At 47.1% G+C, this 12,763-nt stretch overlaps 1 protein-coding gene across 19 annotated transcripts in view; it reads right to left on the bottom strand.

Annotated features, from left to right (window-relative positions):
- Positions 1-12,763, bottom strand: part of LOC140911084 (myogenesis-regulating glycosidase-like) — a 40,264-nt gene that overhangs the window by 16,482 nt on the left and 11,019 nt on the right. For 5 of the 19 annotated variants that reach the window (XM_073343372.1, XM_073343369.1, XM_073343363.1 and 2 more), the window contains exons 2-4: positions 11,737-11,844; positions 10,151-10,871; positions 6,908-7,105 (exon numbers count right to left, since the gene is read on the bottom strand). The exons of 2 other annotated variants lie outside the window; for them this stretch is intronic. The gene's annotated coding sequence lies outside the window, so the exon portion shown is untranslated. 12 more of the 19 variants (XM_073343374.1, XM_073343373.1, XM_073343380.1 and 9 more) reach the window with 10 other exon arrangements.

Below are 12,763 nucleotides of genomic sequence, written 5' to 3'. Positions count from 1 at the left end.
TTCTAATGGGACTTAACTGGAGGATATAGATTTGCTGCTCTCATGTTTGAGGCTGATGAGGTGGTTACGTTGCCCACACACAAAGAGCAAATGCAGATTCTTGGGCTGATTTTCTTTTTAAGATTAAGAGGAAATTGCTTTTTTCCTTGTTTCAAAGCACTTGCTCATGGAAATAATGGGAGCCCCTCTGTTACACGCTGCATGCCTTCAACGCCTACAAGCCCCTAGTGAGAATACTGCAATGGAAAGCAAAAATTCTGCATGCACTACAAGGATATGCATAAAAGCTGTAGCAGGAAGCCAGGGAGGATGTGGCAAGATTCTAGGCAGAAGCTCTAGAAGTGAAACAGAGGAAGGCTAACCTTGTGGCTAACACTGTGTCCCCCATTGTATGCAGTGTTGTAGCCATGTTGGTCCCAGGACGTTAGAGAGACGAGGTGGGTGAGGTCATAGCTTTTATTGGACCAACTTCTGTTGGAGAGAGAGACAAGCTGTCGAGCTACACAGAGCTCTTCCTCTGGGAAAGGGTCTGGAAAAGGCACTCAGTGTCACAGCCACATACAAGGTTGAACAGGTAGTTTAGCAGAAGCACATATTCTACGGGATCATTCAAGGTGAAGTGCCCAGTTAATACCCCTGTAGCCATAGGACAAAAAGGGGGATACAGATTTCATGAGTGAGCACTTTTTATTGGCGGTTAGCTAATCCCCATCCTCTGAACTGTAACCCTTATCATAGAATATCAGGGTTGGAAGGGACCTCAGGAGGTCATCTAGTCCAACCCCCTGCTCAAAGCAGGACCAATCCCCAACTAAATCATCCCAGCCAGGGCTTTGTCAAGCCTGACCTTAAAAACTTCCAAGGAAGGAGATTCCACCACCTCCCTATGTAACGCATTCCAGTGTTTCACCACCCTCCTAATGAAAAAGTTTTTCCTAATATCCAACCTAAACCTCCCCCACTGCAACTTGAGACCATTACTCCTCGTTCTGTCATCTGCTACCACTGAGAACAGTCTAGATCCATCCTCTTTGGAACCCCCTTTCAGGTAGTTGAAAGCAGCTATCAAATCCCCCCCCATTCTTCTCTTCCGCAGACTAAACAATCCCAGTTCCCTCAGCCTCTCCTCATAAGTCATGTGCTCCAGTCCCCTAATCATTTTTGTTGCCCTCCGCTGGACGCTTTCCAATTTTTCCACATCCTTCTTGTAGTCTGGGGCCCAAAAGTGGACACAGTACTCCAGATGAGGCCTCACCAATGTCGAATAGAGGGGAACGATCACGTCCCTCGATCTGCTGGCAGTGCCCCTACGTATACATCCCAAAATGCCATTGGCCTTCTTGGTAACAAGGGCACACTGCTGACTCATATCCAGCTTCTCGTCCACTGTCACCCCTAGGTCCTTTTCTGCAGAACTGCTGCCTAGCCATTCGGTCCCTAGTCTGTAGCGGTGCATGGGATTCTTCCGTCCGAAGTGCAGGGCTCTGCACTTGTCCTTGTTGAACCTCATCAGATTTCTTTTGGCCCAATCCTCTAATTTGTCTAGGGCCTTCTGTATCCTATCCCTCCCCTCCAGCGTATCTACCACTCCTCCCAGTTTAGTGTCATCTGCAAACTTGCTGAGGGTTACAGAAGTTGGTTCAATAAAATGTATTACCTCACCCACCTTGTCTCTCCTCTGTGCTCCTTATTCTAACAAAGCTCCTTGTTCAGAGATAGAAGAAAGCAAAGCTGCGTGTGATTCCTCTGCATTATAGCTAAGGCTACGATTTAGTCACAGGTATTTTTAGTAAAAGTCACGGACAGGTCACAGTCAATAACCAAAAAGTCAGGGCCAGTGATCTGTCCATGAGTTTTATGAAAAATACTCCTAACTAACTCTTACCTACTGATGGTGGTGGGGCGGTGCTCCCGCAGATGCTGCTGCTGCTCCTGGAGGTGGGGGGTGGCCAGGGGTCCTGCCTCTGCGGCTGCTCCTGGAGGACTGCCGCTGCTGCCCCGGGTGGGGGTGGCCTGGGGCACTGCTGCTGCTCCTGGACCGCTGCTCCGGGGCAGCGCCCAGGACCAGTTGTCTGGGGCAGTCCTGGGGTCAGCTGCACTAGCCACTGCAGCTGCAGAAATCACGGAGGTCCTGGAAAGTCACGGAATCTGTGACCTCCGTGAAAGATTCGAAGCCTTAATTATAGCCTGACGTACCCCATAAGGGTTACAGTTAAAAGGATGGAGGATTAGCCCCATGGAGCCAGCAGTAGAATAAACTTCTAGGAGAAGATCAGGTGAATTCAGGGTCTGACCATCTCTAGGAAACTCTGCAAAATCTTCCTCTTCGAAACAGTTTTACCACCACTGAATGACACCTGCAACACTGATCCCTGCCCCGTCTAGTCAATAAACCCTATTCAACAACAAAAACACCCTGAAACAAAACAACAAAAATTTTAAACAAACAAAACCATTACCCTCAAAATGGGGAGACGTACCAGAACCTCCATGAAATCCACTGCTGTGAAATGTGCACTTTTATCAATTTTGATATCACACCAAATGATACTTGCATTTTATATTACCGTGCATAGATTAAAGAATGGGAGGAAGCGATACTTTGGGAAGGAGATGGGGGTAGAGTTATCAGGGGGTGACCAAGCCACGACTGCTTTTTATAATCAGTTTAATAGATCAGGTTTTCACTTCTTCAGGAAACTTCAGAACTCCCCTCCCCCCAAATTTTCTGGTATCAACGGAAAACCAGAAACCCACACTTTTTGTAAGCTCCCCCCCCCCCCCCGCAGAAGCAACATAATTTTTAACCAACAAACAAGTGTTCAGTTTCCGATTTTTACATCAAAATACAGAATTTCAGTTTTGCTTAAACAAATAAAATGACCAGTTCTACTGGATAATAAAGACCCATGATTTTAATGTCTCACTTTCCATGCTGCTACCTAGGCATTGAGTTCCCTCATTAATTAAAATACCAGAAATCTTTGCTTTTGTTCAAGGCCTTGCTAAAAATCTTCCCTCTTTTCAACCATTATTCCCTTACTAATCACCTCAGCCTCTGCTCACAACATCCATGCCTTTGCTGTAACACTTGTTGAAAAACCAAAGTTTTCTGTCTTAAAACTAGAACCAACAGGACTTATTGGGAAACATGAATATCTAACTCCATGAACTCTTATCTCAGACTTCACCTGCATTCCATCTCTGTCTGTTGGTGCTCTGACTTTGCAAGCACATTTTAAACTCTCTAGCATTGAATTCAGAGGACTACGTGTGTGTGCAAATTTCTGCCTGCCTGCAGGATTAGGGACTTGGACAGAATTCTTATCAGCGCTTAGTAAACAGTACTCCTGTAAAGCACCCTGCATGCCCTTGAGCCTATATGAACAACAGCACGCATGCAGCTAACTTGTGATGCTAAAAGCCACTTTGTAATCCTTGGCACCAACACTCCAGCAGGAAGAAATAGCAAGTTTCCTCCTGGGGGAATTCTGTGTCAAAAAAATTAAATATTTTAAAATTCTGCTGCGCAACTGGGGCTGTCGGGTTCGGGCTGCCATGTGTGGGGCTGACAGCTCAAGCCTGGCCATGCATGGGACTGACAGTGGGAGATCACAAATTCTGCAGGGGAAAAAATTTTGTGGGGAACATAAATTCTGCACTGCGCAGTGATGCAGAATTCCCCCAAGAGTACAAGTTGCCATGCCTCAAATGGCGAAGATGCCTAAAGAAGATAGGGGTCTGCTTTAGCAGTTCTGACCATTACCTGTTATTTTCCAGTCCTAATTCCAGCAATGGCCAATGTTTGCCACTTCAGAGGGAGCAGAGAAATACCCATGTTACTCTCCTAAGAACCCATCCTACAATGACCAGGACCCACTAGGAGTGGGGCCCTGTCAGGGTTCCTTCCCCACTCTGAACTCTAGGGTACAGATGTGGGGACCCGCATGAAAGACCCCCTAAGCTTATTCTTACCAGCTTAGGTTAAAAACTTCCTCAAGGTACAAACTTTGCCTTGGCCTTGAACAGTATGCTGCCACCACCAAGCATGTTAAACGAAGAACAGGGAAAGAGCCCACTTGGAGACGTCTTTCCCCAAAATATCCCCCCCGCCCCCCAAGCCCTACACCCCCTTTCCTGGGGAGGCTTGAGAATAATATCCTAACCAATTGGTTACAAAATCATCAAAGACCCAAACCCCTGGATCTTGGAACAATGGAAAAATCAGTCAGGTTCTTAAAAGAAGGATTTTATTAAAAAAAAGAAAGGTAAAAATCACCTCTGTAAAATCAGGTTGGAAAATACTTTACAGGGTATCCAGATTCAAAACACAGAGGATCCCCCTCTGGGCAAAACCTTAAAGTTACAGAAAACAGGATAAACCTTCCTCTTAACACAGGGAAAATTCACATAAAACAAAAGATAAACTAATCCGCCTTGCCTGGCTTACTTACCTTTACTGGTTGCAATATTGGAGACTTGGATTAGGATGGGTTGGAGAAGACGGATTTCTGTCTGGCCTCTCTCAGTCCCAAGAGAGAACAAACACGTAAACAAAGAGCACAAACAAAAGCCTCCCCCCACCCAAGATTTGAAAGTATCTTGTTCCCTTATTGGTCCTTTGGGTCAGGTGCCAGCCAGGTTAGCTGAGCTTCTTAACCCTTTACAGGTAACAGGATGTTGCCTCTGGCCAGGAGGGATTTTATAGCACTGTATACAGAAAGGTGGTTACCCTTCCCTTTATTTATGACAGGCCCTAATCAGGTGTGCAACGCTGTAGCGAACGGGATCCCATCCTGACTTCCTGCAGAATAAGCAATTCAGGGGTTAAACTGCAGAGACTGAAGTGCAACCACCTGATGATACAAAGCCACTTTCCACTTACCATCATCCTTGAGCCCGGGAATGAGGGAACCCAGGGCTCTGTGGCATTTGGCTGCTGTACAGCTCACTTAATTAAACCTATTGCCCATGTGGGCTAATCACCCCTTAATTCCACAACAATCTCATTATTTAAAGTAACTGAAAGGCTAGAAAGCTAAAGGCCTCTGACTGAGGGGTGAAGAGATTTGTCCAGTCCAGACTTCACAGGTGTTTTTCTCTTCATTCAGTCTTCGAATAGCAGTCGTGTCCTTTCACTTTCTCTCAAACCTCAGGTTCCCTCCAGTTCCTGACTCACTCAGTTTCTCTCTTGCTGCATCTTAGCTCTCAGTCACTGCTGACTCACAGAATCTCTGTGCAGTGGTGTTCTTATTGTTTTCCAGGAGCTGGCAGTGCCCATGTGACTGCACTGCTAATGTTACAGGGAGATGGGATCATAGCCCATAAGGAGGGGGAAATGGGACATACACAGAATGAAAGGGCAGCGTGGGAAGGAGCATAGCATAGTGGACAGAACCAGGCTAGGCAGGTTGAACTGCCTACCTGGGTGACCGTGGATAAGTCGTTTAAGCTCCCCTGGGCCTCAGTTTCCCTTCTGAAAACAGAGCTAAAATTTCCCTACCTCACATAATCCATTAATAATTATGAGGGGCTTAGACAACTGCAGGGAGGAGAGCCATGGAAATAGATAAAATCTATTGTGACACTGTCTCCTGCAGCCTTTGCATTTTTAAAATCTTTTGAGCCTCTCCAAACTCTATAAACACAAATTCAGCCTCAGACAGGCCACTGACCTGGTCTCTAGTGCCCAAGGGTTTAACTTCAGTTCAATGCAGGTGTGCTCCAGGAAAGGCTAAAACTCTTCACTTGGGAGGGCTGGGATCAGCCCAGGAGTACAGAACTAGTTAGAACTCCAGGCTCAGTAGTTCTTTATTCACTCCTTCATGTCTTGTTGGAAATGCTATTTCCTTAAGGGCTGACCGTGGCTGTGTTCTGTTTTCTCAGTTAAGTCATCTGACCACTTTGCAGTCTCTACCTCCCTGGAAAATGGATATGTTTGGGTTCATCCTGTTTTAGAGATGGGGAAACTGAGGCATGGGAAGGGGAAATGACTTGTCCAAAGTCACACAGCAGGTCAATGGCAGAGCAGGAAATAAAACCCAGGGGTCTGAGCTCACAAGCACTTGTGCTAGCCATTAGGCAATACTTCTCCCCTCAAACACATGAGGACCAAATTGATGAAGTGCAACTCTCCTCTGGCTGGCTGTGAAGGAGCTAATAATGAAAGCCAGAACTGATGATGACTGAAGGAATTCTTCATTGCCTATCTAGACGGGACGCCACAGACCAGAGCACGGGTGAGCGGTGAAAATCCACATAGATGCACTCAATCCAAGTTATCACAAGCACGACATTGCTGGGATGAAATTTTGTCCCCATTAAAGTTAAGGTCAAAACTCCCGCTGATTCCAATGGGGCCAGGATTTCACCCCTGGAACTTGCAGCCTACTTATTCAACTGAGCTGGGGCTCACCCTGGAAGCAAAACAATGGGGTCAGGCTGGAGCCTCTTGACTCAAAATAGGAGAGCTCTGAGCATCTGTGTTGGAGGCAGAACTCCCTGTAGGCTTCGGAGCTAAGGAAAAACAGGTGGAACGCTACCCAGTAGACTCACAAGAACCCATAGGGCAAAACCCTGCTGAATTTCAAAAGCCTGCGGTAAACAGCAAAGATGTTAGAGCTGTTGTATTCATTTAGACAGAATAAGTGGTAACATATCCCAGAGACTGTGCAACATTAGACAGTGTTAAACAAAGTTTGGGGTTTGTTACACGGAGATCTCTGCCTGTTTAGCACCATGGCAAACACTCCAGGAAACATCCTTTTATTAAAAATAAGGAAAAGAAGGACAAACAATGAAAGCCTTTGAAATGTAAGGCATTAAATGAGGCTTTCACTTTAACAACTTCCCTTCCCTTTAGTTGTAGAGAGTTTTTTAGAAGGGAGGGGGAAAAAAAACCAATCACCTTGTTTGACAGACTCTCAGATGTATCAGAGATTGTCATAACTTGTCCTTGTTGGGGAAAAACAGAAGTTAGTTGAGATGGGCTGGTGTCACGGTTGTTACAGGTTGATCCCATTTCAATCCAGGTGGTGTTGATGAAGCCAGTAGAGGTGGTGATGATGTCTGGGTCCCTCTCTCTGGCTTGGTCTGGTCAGGGAATCTCTCAGGATTAGGACAAAGACAGTGGGGAGACAGTCAGGGTGGCAGCCATGATGGTGAAACTTGCTAATTTTAATCCTTTAAAGTCTCTTTCTTTAAGGACCCACAAAAAGAGCGATGGGTGGAATAGCCCATCCCCTCATTATTTTGTCCACCCGTTAGGCCTAGTTTCCAACACACCAATTTGGGTTAAGTTCTGGTTCCACTTTTCTTGTTTACAAGGCATGATATTAACACAGTTCTTGAGGTATCAGGCAACCTTTTGGTTTGGACTCATTCAGTCTGTCTCCTGTCTGTACCTTTTCCCTTCATCCCGCCCCTTCTCTGCCCCCTCCTCCAAGGCTCCCCACCCGCTGCTTGCTCCTCTCCACTCCCTTCTGGAACAGGGGGGTCGCCACGGGGCCATGGCCCCATCACTTTTTCCTGCCTTTAGCAAACGACAGGGGGAGGTGGGTAAGACAGAGAGGAGCAAGTGGAGGGTAGGGGGAGGTCTTGGGGGAAGAGGCGGAGTGGTGGCGGGAAGAGACGGAGAGGGGGCGGGGTCTCAGGGGAAGGGGTGGAGCAAAGCACAGGCAAGGCCATGGTCCGGGCACTGGTGGGCCCCCCTTCGCCTTCTATGGAGCTTCACTTCCGGTACTCTGAAGGCAGCGGTGGTCCGGGGTGCCTCTGGAGGGGAGCCCGCCACATCCACAGCCTTTCCCCCCTGCATGGCTGGACTTTTGGGGAGAGAGGCTTAGCCTTCCCTGGCCTCTTCAACGCGCCGCCCATGAGGGGCGGGTTAGTAGAGAATCAGTGCAAGGGAGAGGTTGTTGAGGAAAACAGTAATAGAAACAGTTCTGTAGGCTAGCTTGCAGCGGGCGAAGGTGTTTTGTCCTGCACACTAATTCTTTACCTCTCCAGAAATCATTCCAATCACTATTTATTCAGTAGAGCTGGTGGAGAGGGGGAAGTATATTTCACAAGTAACTTCCAAAAAAGTGTGTGCGTCTTTTCTGAAGTTTTCAATGGAAAAACTTTATTCCCGGGTCAGGGAAGCAAAGAACACTCTGACTTTACATTACCACCCCATCCCCCTGCGCCCTCCCCCAGGGGGGTGAAGTGAGCTGGGGAAATGTTGTATTTTTCTGACCAAAACTAAACAAACTCACCCCTTTTGATTTTTTTCAAAAAATGTTTGAACAAAAACTGAAATCTTGTGAAAACTTCTAATTTTGTTAATCACAAAAATGTAAAAAAAAAAAAAAACAACAAAAAAACCCCCACCCACCCAAACCCTGCTTTGTTGGAAAACATTTTGATTAGCTCTAATGGTCAAAGAAAGATCTTCTCAGATGAGATTTGCAAAGAGACAGAGGGACACAGGGAGGGAGAGAAATATATAGGCAGATGCTTGACCATTAGGCATGTAAACTGATGGTTGCTCGGTTTCTATGGGGCCTCTTTTTTCCTTGTGCTCATCTCTTGCCATTCTTGTGCTGCCTTCCAACGTTCTCTCGCCCTCTCTGCTCCCCCTCCTGTTCTTGCTTTGCGCTTTCTAGTCGTATACCCCCGGCTGAGCCAGGCAAGCAGGCGGCCAAGTGAAAGCCGTTAGGATCTTGGCATATCCATGCTTCAAAACAGGATTATAATAACCCTCACTTGCCTGTTGCTGCCTAGAACATGGCAGGAGCAGCATAGATGGGCTTTTGCCAGTTAGAAAAAGCCTTTGGTAGGGTCACTAGCACTCATTAGCAAAAAACCAAACAATCTTCCCCCCATGGGTGTGTGTGTGTGTGTGTGTGTGTGTGTCTTTTTGTCCAAATCTAATGACTTTGCAGTGTCTCATAAGCCTCCCACTAATTATGACTAAGGCTGCGTGTCTGTCACGGAAGTCACAGATTCCATGCCTTTCTGTGACCTCCGTGACTTCTGCAGTAGCTGGCTCAGGGGCTGCTCAAGCCAAGCAGCCCCTAGGCCAGCAGCAGTTTGGGTGTGGGAGGGGGCTCAGAGCTGGAGCAGAGGGTTGGGGTGCAGGGCAGCACTTACATCGGTGGGGGTCTCCCCAGCTCCCACCGGCATGTCCTTGCAGCTCCCTAGGTGGAGGGGCCAAAGGACTTGCCAGCGCCCACAGGCACCGCCCCCAAAGCTCCCATTGGCTGCGGTTCCCAGCCAATGGGAGCTGCGGAGCCAGCACTTGTGGCAGGAGCAGCGCGCGGAGCCCCCCAGTCGTCCCTTCCCCTAGGAGCTGCAGGGACATGGTGGTCGGAGCCAGGTGGGGAGCTTGCCAGCCCTGCTGCCCAGCCTCCCTCCCCCAGCACCAGCAGGGGTCCCAGGTCATGTGCCACCACCCGGCCCCCTCCGCCTCAGCACCAGCAGGGGTCCCGGGCTGCATGCCTCCGCCCGTCCTCCCCCCCTCAGCACCAGCAAGGGTCCCAGGCCGCCCGCCGCAGCCCACCCCCCTCACCCCAACCAGCGCCAAATAGGGGTCCCGCCCCCCTTCCCCCCGAGCACCTGCGGCTCCCCGGCCCAAGTTTTAGTTAGGGGTATATAGTAAAAGTCATGGACAGGTCACGGGCCATGAATTTTTGTTTACTGCCCATGACCTGTCCATGACTTTTACTAAAAATACCCGAGACTAAAACTTAGCCTTACCTGTGATTTATATTTCTTGTCTTCACTGCAGTTAACTCTAGTTCCATCTGTCACAATTAGGGGTAACTGCACCTGTATTCCCCCTCCAGGGTCCAGCCAGGACACTCACTCTCAGGCTTCTGGCTCCCAGCTGTCACCTTTCTTGCCTGGACACCTACATCTCTCTCTTTCTCCTGACCATGGTATTTCTAGGCTGCACAGTTCCTTGTCTGCACTGTGAATTCCCCAGCACAATCAGATTGCCTAAGCAGACCTGCTGTACTTTTCTCCTCATAAGAGGACAGTGTAATTGCCAGAGTTATAAGTTACCACACAGGTCTTTCTAAGCAAGTACATTTATTCTTAAAGTGAAAGCGTTACTGAGAAAACTCATTAAAAATGATAATAGAAGGTACACTCATGCTAATAAGCTTACCAAAGATCACTCCAACTCCAACAAGGTCTGTGGCCAGTGAACTGTTCTTAAAACAATTCTTAATACATGGGCTTCCCCTTAAGCCTGGACCAGTTTCCTCAGATGACCTTCATCTTCTTGGCATTCCAGTTGTTTCCAGCATAGGTTGGGGAGGAGAAAGGCAAAGACATGCTGTCCTTATTTTATACCCTCAATCCATATGCCTGAGACACTTGCCCAGACATGTCCTGGTGAACTTTGAGTCACAGTGATCAAGTAAACCCTCACTGTGAGAACTTGGGCAGCTGTCATTTAAATGTAAACCCCTTGATTACAAGACCCCTGCTGATGAATAATCATGGAGCACCCTCCTGGGTGGGGATCCTTTGTATGTAATGAGCAAACTTACAGCATATTTCAGGAACAACCATAAAGCAAAAACTTCATACGATCTAATGATATACATATTTGGACAGAACAATGGGTTTCAGCAGACCATGACCTTTCATATGGTATCTCACATCACATGCTTTGTATGAAATATCACAACGATATAGAAATGATGAATATGGGGGTTACAGGGTGCCATTCTGAGGTACGGTGTGTCATTTGCAGTCTCCTTTTCCTAAGTATTTCCTAGGACAGCCACTCAACTGAAAGTTCACTCTTGTCTGGCTTGTTATTTTAAGAGTCCTTTGAAGCTCACAACACTTTCCAGGGTTTACCTTAGTCTTGTCTTCCCCTTAAATAAATTACATACAATCCCCCAGTAAAATATAAACATTTGCATTGTTAAATACAATGAACTCCTAAGATACTTAAACTTAATTCAGTAAGATTTATCCAGGATATTGCCATATCTGCCACACCATCCACACACACAAACCCTTAACTGAAGTGTGGTGCTGCTTTTAACTCCAGCTGGCTGGCCAGTCACTGGAGGCGAATGTGGTAACAATAAGATGAATAGAAATAAGCAGGGAAGAAAAATTTACACTCAAGACAGATGCAAGAGGTAATGCTCTCTGCAGGCCTTAGGCATGGGGTGGCCAGATAGCAAGTGTAAAAATTTGGGACAGGGGGTGGGGGGTAATAGGTGCCTATATAAGAAAAAGCCCCCAAAAATCAGGACTGTTCCTATAAAATCGGGACATCTGGTCACCCTACTTAGGCATGGATTTCATAAATTCCAAGGCCTGAAGGGACCACTGTGATCATCTATTCTGAGGTCCTGTATAACGCAGGCCATAGACCTTCCCCAAAATAATTCGTAGAGCAGATCTTTTAGAAAAAAAACATCCAGCATTGATTTAAAAATGGTCAGTGACAGAGAATCCACCACAACCCTTGGCTGATCCACATAAGTTCATGCTATTAACCCAGCTCTCATGTTAATAGATCCTTGGGATTCTAGCAACAAATGAACGCAATAGAGCATGAATGTAACTCCCAAAGCCAGACAGCTCATGTGGTTTACACAGTGTGTCTTTTGATCAGGATATTTTTTGGGGAAGAGGTGGGATGAGTTTAAACTCAGTCTTGTCTGGTTTTCAAAATAGCACAGATCTGGGCAATTTACTTTATATTTCAGTTCACTTCTAACCTACCAGAGAGGACAAGTACTGTAGCCGGGGTGAAGACATTTGTCATGAGCATTTACACAGCATTTTCCAAATCACCTTCCCACTAAATTGGTTGTCACCAGAAGCGGGCACCTGCAAAACAAACAAAGCACACATGCAGTAGCCCTCCGAAGGGAAAGTGTCTAATGCGATGCAGGGAGATTTGGCCACACAAACCCGACAGCAGCAGTGTTTGTTAGGCCAAAAACGTACACTATCTCTGGAGGAGGAGTTTGAAATCTACACAGATGGCACTATGAAAGTGGCCAAGCGTATGGAGCACTGCAATAGCAGTCATCAGTTCCCATACGGATAGGTTTTACACCACTCCGTCCTGCAATTTAGCTCTGTTCCATTAACGTTAACATCGGATTGAAAGCAAAGCCTTTGTCTTTTGCAGCACTGAGTCTCTGGCTGGCACTTACTTGTCAATAGAGGGAAGGCTTCTCAAAAGCGCTCAGTGTTAGCCTAACTCTACTCCCATGGAAACCACTGGGATTTTTACCACCAATGTCACTGGGAGCAGAGTTAGACCAATGGTGAGGGCTTTTCCGGAGCTCGCCCCATACAAACAGTCATCTGTTTTGGAGAACACATGTTTTAACATTGCAAGAGTCCCTCTGCATCCCAGCATTTGCAACCCTTTGTCTAGTTCGTTAAACGGAGATACTCATATCCTGATTTGCCAAGAGTGCCAAGTACCCAGTAGCTCCCACCAGTTTATAGATTCATAGATACTAAGGTCAGAAGGGACCATTATGATCATCTAGTCCAACCTCCTGCATAACACAGGCCACAGAATCTCACCCACCCACTCCTGCGAAAAACCTCTCACCTATGTCTGAGCTATTGAAGTCCTCAAATCGTGATTTAAAGACTTCAAGGAGCAGAGAATCCTCCAGCAAGTGACCCATACCCCATGCTACAGAGGAAGGCGAAAAACCTCCAGGGCCTCTTCCAAGCTGCCCTGGAGGAAAATTCCTTCCCGACCCCAAATATGGCCATCAGCTAA

This window comes from Lepidochelys kempii, chromosome 5, assembly GCF_965140265.1.
Source record: "Lepidochelys kempii isolate rLepKem1 chromosome 5, rLepKem1.hap2, whole genome shotgun sequence".
Taxonomy (NCBI): Eukaryota; Metazoa; Chordata; order Testudines; family Cheloniidae; genus Lepidochelys; species Lepidochelys kempii.
The sequence above is the reverse complement of the archived record's forward strand: the minus strand, read 5'-3'. Positions and strand labels throughout refer to the sequence as shown.